At 41.9% G+C, this 8,375-nt stretch overlaps 2 protein-coding genes across 3 annotated transcripts in view; one reads left to right on the top strand and one right to left on the bottom strand.

The window, feature by feature from the left end:
• Window positions 1–2,004, bottom strand: part of Slu7 (SLU7 homolog, splicing factor) — a 14,925-nt gene extending 12,921 nt beyond the window's left edge. The window contains exon 1 of one of the 2 annotated variants that reach the window (XM_031353000.1): window positions 1,890–2,004. The gene's annotated coding sequence lies outside the window, so the exon portion shown is untranslated. Of the gene's footprint in view, window positions 1–510; window positions 591–1,889 lie in introns of those variants that run through there. The other variant, XM_031353001.1, reaches the window with a different exon arrangement.
• A 5,055-nt stretch (window positions 2,005–7,059) lies between these two features.
• Pttg1 (PTTG1 regulator of sister chromatid separation, securin) overlaps window positions 7,060–8,375 on the top strand; it is a 7,220-nt gene continuing 5,904 nt past the window's right edge. The window contains exon 1 of the mRNA XM_031353826.1: window positions 7,060–7,194. The gene's annotated coding sequence lies outside the window, so the exon portion shown is untranslated. The remainder of the gene's footprint in view (window positions 7,195–8,375) is intronic.

Below are 8,375 nucleotides of genomic sequence, written 5' to 3'. Positions count from 1 at the left end.
AAAAAGAGCCCATCACTGTTTCCCTTGAAGGCCCAATGCCCTAAGTTCAGGGGCTAGGGATGATGCCACAGTTGATAGAGTGTTTGCTTAGCATGCACAGAAGTTTCATTCCCAGTGTGGCAAAAACTAGGCATGGTGGTGCACACTTGATATCCAGCAATCTGGATGTGAATATAGGATCAGAAGTTCAAGTTCACCCTTGGCTATATAGGGAGTTCAATAGTAACCTGTGCTTCATGAGACCTTGTCAGAAAGAAATATAGATGGGTCAGTCTATATTCAGGGATGCCAAGCATGTCTGTCTGTCTGTCTCTCTCTCTCACACACACTCACACACCACAAAATCACCTATCTATATACATAGTGTGTCCATTTTTACACCTCTGCTCTACACTCCTCAGCCCTGGTCACTGACTTCGTTTTCATTCCCAACCATTGTAATGAAAGCCACCAAGAGAATACTGCCTTAACCAAGAGAAAACTAATCAGCGTGCTAAATCCACTACATACCTTTCAGTTACATGCCTTCCTTTGTCAGAGATCCTTATTCCTTGGCTTCTATAACATGTTACTGGTTTTTTTGTGAACCCCTCTCCTGTTCTTGACTCCTCTGCAGGCTCATCTGTTTGCACAAATTTATTTAGAGGCTGATTTCTTACGGTGCAGCCAGAGACTCACTAAACAATACCAGTAGCCAAGATTCAGGAGGAACAGTATCCCGCTACTGGAGTTCCATTCTATTTCTCTGCTCCAGAATTTTCATTTGATCTTCAAATCTACACAAGCAACTGTGTACATGACATCTACACCCAGATGTATCTATCCACAGCATGCCTTAAGCTCCAGGCCTTTCCTGTGTAACTGAGTCTGCCTCTATCTCCCAAGTAGTGGCTTTATAGGCAAATGCGTGTAGTGTGTAAAATTCGTCTAGTGTGTAAAAATGGACACACTATGAATATAGGAAGTTTATGTATGGAGCAGGTGAGATGGTCCATCTACTGCTCCTGTAGACGACCCTAGCTCAGTTCTCAGCATCTATGTCAGGTGGCTCACAATCCCTAACTCCAGCTACAGGGATTTCCAAAAAGACTACACATTCTTACAAGGGCAAAACTCACCTACCTACTTATACACATAACTAAAATAAAATAGACTTAAAATTAAAAATAGAAGTGTTAGAAATCCGTGGTAGTTTAAGTATACTATGAGGCAAAAGTGGGCATTGATAGATTCAATCATCTTCATTTTAACAATTACCATTTCCATGCAGTCTGTCACCAGATCTTTACAACAACCCTATTTTATATCGAGGAAACAAGTTTGGGGAGATTAACATGTTCAGACAACAAGACATTAGTGAGAGAAGACAGATTGCAAACCCAAGCCTGACTTCACTGTTGGCCCTTTAAACCATGTTACAAACCACAGACACTGAATACACTTCTGTCACATTTAAGATTAAGAGAGACTGAAGTGTTCTGTCATTAGGTTACACTGCTCAGCACTCAGAGAGGGTCCTACTCTCTCCGAGTTAGACATTAACAACTCTCACTCACTGAATGCAATACAGACATTCTAACTTGATCCTCACATTATAAGATCATCTCCATCTAACGAGAAAACTGAACCTCAAAGGAATTCTTTTGGGGACAGAGGGGTCAGCTTCGGTACGGGTTGCTCAGGATGTTCGGCCTACAGTGACCTGGACTCTTTCCTAAGGAGTCAGCCCCTGTCCGGCTGGACGCGAGGGTGGCGCCTGCGTCCTGGGCCACAGTCTCCTCCCGGGTCCGCAGGTCCACGATAGCTCATCGCCGCGAGGACTCACTGCAGGCGATATCCGCCCCCCGAGGTCCCCAGTTCGTCTGCTCAATCTTAGAACCCCAACTTACCCAGTCCCGCCACAGACCACTCAAAACCATCCGCCAGAAACGAAGCAACCCGGCAATGTTTACTTCCGGTCTCCCTGCCCTTTTCCTGCTTCGCAGCGATAACTTCCGGGAGATCAACACATGCGCATTTGCAAGAAAGGCGGTCAGCGCCAGTACTTGGTTGTACACCTTGCGGAGAAGCGATGGCAATGCAGCTTTGTGCTCCGCGGAGGGAACCTTGTTCTTTCTGGAACAGCAGAATCTTAGCAAAAATGTTTACTGAAAAAGGCCCAAAGGTAGGCGTATGGCACCCACCTTTAATCCTAGCAGAGATAGGCGTATCTTTGAGTTCCTGGCCGGTGACATAGTAAGACCCTTTCTCAAACAAACAAACAAACAAACAAAAACTTAAAAAAAAAAAAATCCCCCATAAAAGAGAAAACATTAAACAAACTACAGGAAAATAGGTGATTTTGGTGGATTTTTTTCTTTTAAAAAAGATTTATGCCAGGCGGTGGTGGCACACGCCTTTAATCCCAGCACTTGGGAGGCAGAGGCAGGTGGATTTCTGAGTTCGAGGCCAGCCTGGTCTACAGAGTGAGTTCCAGGACAGCCAGGGCTATACAGAGAAACTCTGTCTCGGAAAACAAAAACAAAACAAAACAAGAAATTATGCTTTGTTTTATGTGTGTGAGTTTGCACATCATTGGCGTCAGATCGTCTGTGACTGGAAATACAGATATATGCCTGTGAACCAGCATGAGTACCAAACGGGGGGAGTGGGGGACGGGGGAAGGCTCAGCAAGAATGAACTGTCTTGACTACTGAGCCATTGCTTGGAAAATTTTCTTTGTGCTGTCTTGTGGTTATTCATACTTCCCCTATGTGAATTGCTCTTCCAATATACAGAACTATAGCTAACATCCCCACCACCTCAGTCAAACAGCCCAAAGTAGTAGATTTAAAAAAAAAGAAAAAAGGAACATCCTACTATTAAGGATGTAGAAATAATTTTGATTTTTCAAGGCAGGTAAAGGAAGAACAGAATTCTGTTGAGTCACTCAGCAGGCTAGGAGGATGAATTTTTCTCAAGGCTTGAGTTCTCAGGAAGAGAGGGACCAAGAAGGCAGGGATCATCTTTGGATGAATGCTTTCTGTAAACCTAAATTAGGAGAGACTTGTATTAGCTGAGGGCTCTGTATTGTGAGTTTACCAACCAGGTACATCATTCCCCAGTAATAAGTGGGGATCATAAAGCTGGCCTAGGGCCAGGCAGTGGTGGTGCATGCCTTTAATCCCAACACTTGGGAGGCAGAGACAGGCGGATTTCTGAGTTTGAGGCCAGCCTGGTCTATAGAGTGAGTTCCAGGACAGCCAGGGCTACACAGAGAAACCCTGTCTCGAAAAACCAAAAATATATATATATATATATATATATATATATATATATATATATATATATATATAAAGCTGGCTTAGGGACGCCATCACTCAGAAAACCATGGTCTTTTAAAGACAGGGTGGTGATATAATTTACACTTGCAGTGGACTGGGGAGAAGCAGTGCCCCCTGTTGGTGAGCGGGGAAGAAAGTCTCCCAGGGAGTTAGACAATGTCCACGTGGAAGCTGTGGGAATGTGTACAGATTTATTCTGGAAAGCAAGACTTTCGTGTGCTGGTGATTTAATACGAAGAAACAAAGTTCAGAAGTAGATGCAGAGAGAAAAAAACAGGTTGAGGGGATAAAAGGAGCAGGGAATAGATGGGGCAGTAAAGGTGTAAGTGGTTCTAGTGTGAGTGTGTCCATGCACGTGTGCGTGCCTGGGAATGTTGTTTTTATTCTTCAACTCCTAGAGTTAGGCTCTTTATTTTGATGATTAGCATAGCGTACGGTACAGTAAATATTTGTTGAATGAATTTAAGGGAGCTTGAGCTACATATTTATTAGGAACATCTCTTTGCTCACAAACAGATTTAAGGAAGTGCAGTAAGACAGATTCCCAGCCTGATGTGATGTCTGTGTAGGAAATAGCTCTCAACCCCAACTGTAAAGGAATCACACACATCAAACTGTTCTTGCATCTACCCAGATTGCTGCTTTTCGTAATTTTTGATTCTACTCTACTGCGAGTGTCTAAACCCAACATTGGCTGTTTCCCTGTCTCACTTTATATGGGTCCCCCCAGCCCCCTTTTAAGTTGAAATTAGACAATTGCATGCTCATTTTCCTTCTCCTGCAGACAGACGGATGCCTGTAAAGCCTTTCCTCAGACGTTTTCTCTCCTTTTAAATTTAGATTTGATTCCTTTATTCTCTGCATGAACAGTCATTTAGTTGACATTAGGAAAATAGTCTTGCCACTTTCTTGCTTTGAGTTTTTAAATATCTTCCCCCGCCACCCCCCCTCGGTTAGGGCCTTCCTTACGTTAGGCAAACACTACCACCCAGCTATGTAGTCAGCCCTCAGAAGACTGCTTAAGAACATCATGTCTGGGCTGGAGGGATGGCTCAGCGGTTAAGAGCACTGACTGCTCATCCAAAGGAAGATGGTGGCTCACAACCATCTATAATAGGGTCCGATGCCCTCTTCTGGACTGTCTGAAGACAGCTACAGTATACAGCATACTCATATAAATATAATAAATAAATCTTTAAAAAATCCCCATCATGTCCAAAAAGAAGTAAAGAAATAAACAATAAAGAAATCACAAAGGGAGACAACCCTGGAATTAGAAAACCTAGGAAAGAGATCAGGAGTCATAGATGCAAGCATTACCAACAGAATACAAGAAATAGAAGAGAGAATCTCAGGGGCAGAGGATACCATAGAAAAAATTGACACAACAGTCCAAGAAAATGCAAAAAGCAAAAAGCTCCTAACCCAAAAAATCCAGGAAATCCAGGACACAATGAGAAGACCAAACCTAAGGATAATAGGTATAGAAGAGAGTGAAGACTCCCAAGGTAATGGGCCAGTAAATATCTTCAACAAAATTGTAGAAGAAAACTTCCCTAACCTAAAGAAAGAGATGCCCATGAACATACAAGAAGCCTACAGAACTCCAAATAGACTGGACCAGAAAAGAAATTCCTCCCGTCACATAATACCTAAAACACCAAGTGCACTAAACAAAGAATTTTAAAAGCAGTAAGGGAAAAAGGTCAAGTAACATATAAAGCAGACCTATCAGAATTACACCAGACTTCTCACCAGAGACTATGAAAGCTAGAACATCCTGGGCAGATGTCATACAGACCCTAAGAGAACACAAATGCCAGCCCAGGGTACTATACCCAGCAAAACTCTCAATTACCATAGATAGAGAAATGAAGATATTCCATGACAAAACCAAATTTACACAATATCTTTCCATAAATCCAGCCCTACAAAGGATAAAAGATAGAAAACACCAACATAAGGAGCAAAACTACACCCTAGAAGAAGCAAGAAAGAAGTAATCTTTCAACAAACCCAAAAGAAGATAGGCACATAAACATAATTTCATTTCTAACAACAAAAATAACAGGAAGTAACAATCACTTTTCCTTAATATCTCTCTTTTTTAAATTTATTATATGTAAGTACACTGTAACTGTCCTCAGACACCCCAGAAGATCTCATTACGGATGGTTGTGAGCCACCATGTAGTTGTTGAGATTTGAACTCAGGACCTTCAGAAGAGCAGTCAAGTTAACTCTTAACTGCTGAGCCAGCTCTCCAGCCCCCTTAATATCTCTTAACATCAATGGACTCAGTTCCCCAATAAAAAGATATAAACTAATAGACTGGATACGGAAATAGGACCCAACATTTTGCTGCATACAGGAAACACATTTCAGTGATAAAGACAGACACTACCTCAGAGTAAAACGCTGGAAAACAATTTCCCAAGCAAATGGTCCCAAGAAACAAGCTGGAATAGCCATTCTACTATCAAATAAAATCAACTTTCAACCAAAAGTTATCAAAAAAGATAAGGAAGAACACTTCATACTGGTCAAAGGAAAAATCCCTACCAAGAAAAACTCTCAGTTCTGAACATCTATGCTCCAAATGCACATTGCACCCCATACAATAATAGTGGGAGACTTCAACACTCCACTTTCAGCAATGGACAGATCATGAAAACAGAAACTAAGCAGAGACACAGTAAAACTAACAGAAGTTATGAACCAAATGGATATTTATAGAACATTTTATCCTAAATCAAAAGAATATATCTTCTTCTCAGCGCCTCATGGTACCTTCTTCAACACTGACCATATAATCAGTCACAAAACAGGTCTCAACAGATACAAGAAGATTGAAATAATCCCATGCACCCTATCAGATCACCACGGACTAAGACTGGTCTTAAATACCAACAAAAACAACCAAAAGCACACATACACATGGAAGCTGAACAACGCTCTACTCAATGATAACTTGGTCAGGGAAGAGATAAAGAAATTAAAGGCTTTTTAAAATTTAATGAAAATGAAGACACATCATACCAAAACTTATGAGACACAATGAAAGCAGTGGTAAGAGGAAAACTCATAGCTCTAAGTGCCTCCAAAAAGAAACTGAAGAGAGCTTACACTAGCAGCTTGACAGCATACCTGAAAGCTCTAAAACAAAAAGAAGCAAAAACACCCAAGAGGAGTAAAAGGCATGAAACAATCAAACTCATGGCTGGAATCAACCAAATAGAAACAAAAAGAACTATACAAAGAATCAACAAAACCAGGAGCTGGTTCTTTGAGAAAATCAACAAGATAGATAAACCCCTAACCAGGCTAACCAGAGGGTATGAAGACAGTTTCCAAATTAATAAAATCAGAAATGAAAAGGGAGACATAACAACGAAATATATCTTAAAATATTTATTCTGTTTGTTGAGTATTAACAGCTGAAAATATTAAAATAATGTTCTACATACAAAAGCAAGCAAGCAAGCAAGCAAGCAAGCAAGCAAGAAGCAAACTTTCCTGATCTACCACACTCCAAGTCACACATCAGCGTCTCCTGTGGATCAGTAGAGCTGAGGACTTCACAAGCTGATGAGACTGTTTTAGAAAGAATCTGTCCAGCAGGAGGGGGATGGGTGGACATCCTAGCCCAGCTATCCCAGTATCAATCATGGAACTTTAGAATGTTTTCAAGAATACATAAAGGAAACTAAGGAACCTTTATACTAATTAGATGTAATCACACACAGAGCAGAAAGGGTTTAGGGGAAGGCTCCAGTGTTATTAACAATGCTTATGGCAGTGAGAAGGCCTGGGCTCTGGAATAATCTCCATTCTTTGTCTTCAAACCTGTCAAATTTCCACAATTCATAAAAGTAAGCAGAAATTAACTACTACTTAAGAGGCAAAGGCAGGAAGCTGTCTTAAGTTCCAGGCCAGCCTGGTCTGCAGAGTGATTTCCAGGACAGCCAGGGTCTATCTTCAAGAGCAGTGAACTTTTTTTTGTTTGTTTTTTTTTTTTCAAGACAGGGTTTCTCTGTGTAGCCCTGGCTGTCCTGGAACTCACTCTGTAGACCAGGCTGGCCTCGAACTCAGAAATCAGAGTGCTTCTGCCTTCCAAGTGCTGGGATTAAAGGTGTATGCTACCACCTCCCGGCTCAGCAAGTGCACTTAACTGCCCAGTAAACTCTCCTGTTGGATGGCTTTTGGTGGGGGCTGACCCAAACCATCTTCTCAGTAGATTAGTGCCTCTGGCTTTGACTTGAAGATTTAAGGTCTGGATTAAGCCTCTTGGCCTTTAGTTAAGTGGTGTCTACTACTACTTACTCCTTTTTAGCCTTCCCCAAACGCCAGTATCTACTGTGTAGGCCTGTCCTCCTAGAGAATATACTCTGGGTGCTCTTTTCAGAGCACTGAGGCAGGGGGATCTTGAATCAGAAGCATCCGTGGGCTAGTGAGTTCCCCACAAGCCTGAGCTGCGCAGTAAGAGACTATTTCTGTTTTTCTTTTTTCTTTTTTTCTTTCTTTTTTTATTTTTTGGTGTTTTCGGTAAGATACTATTTCAAAAAAGCCAAAGGCAGTGGTGTTTCACGCCTTTATTCCCAGCACTTAGGAGGCAGAGGCAGGCGGATTTCTGAGTTGGAGGCCAGCCTGGTCTACAGAGTGAGTTCCAGGACAGCCAGGGCTACACAGAGAAACCCTGTTTCGGAAAAAAAAAAAAAAATAGTGAGCCTGCGGCAGTGACAGAGCCACTATCTAGTCCTTGGAAGACCTGAAGCAGGATCAGGAGTTAAAGGTCATCCACCATCCACTGCATAGAGAATTCAAAGGACAGTCTGAAGTCTCGTGAAAGCTTGTTTCCAAGGGAAAACAAAAAGCCCTTAAAATTTAAAGGGACAAAGCGGCGTTTTTGTTATTGGGCTTATGGCAGGCCCAAGTTATGGAAAACAAAAAGCCTCTCAGCGGAGTTTTAGACAATGTACAATTCTAGTTTTTTGTTTGTTTTTATTCGTTTCTTAATACCTTGGCGACAGACGCGAGGCTGGCGCGGGGGGGG

The sequence above is a fragment of the Mastomys coucha genome, unplaced genomic scaffold (genome assembly GCF_008632895.1).
Source record: "Mastomys coucha isolate ucsf_1 unplaced genomic scaffold, UCSF_Mcou_1 pScaffold5, whole genome shotgun sequence".
NCBI classification, from domain to species: domain Eukaryota; kingdom Metazoa; phylum Chordata; class Mammalia; order Rodentia; family Muridae; genus Mastomys; species Mastomys coucha.
The sequence above is the reverse complement of the archived record's forward strand: the minus strand, read 5'-3'. Positions and strand labels throughout refer to the sequence as shown.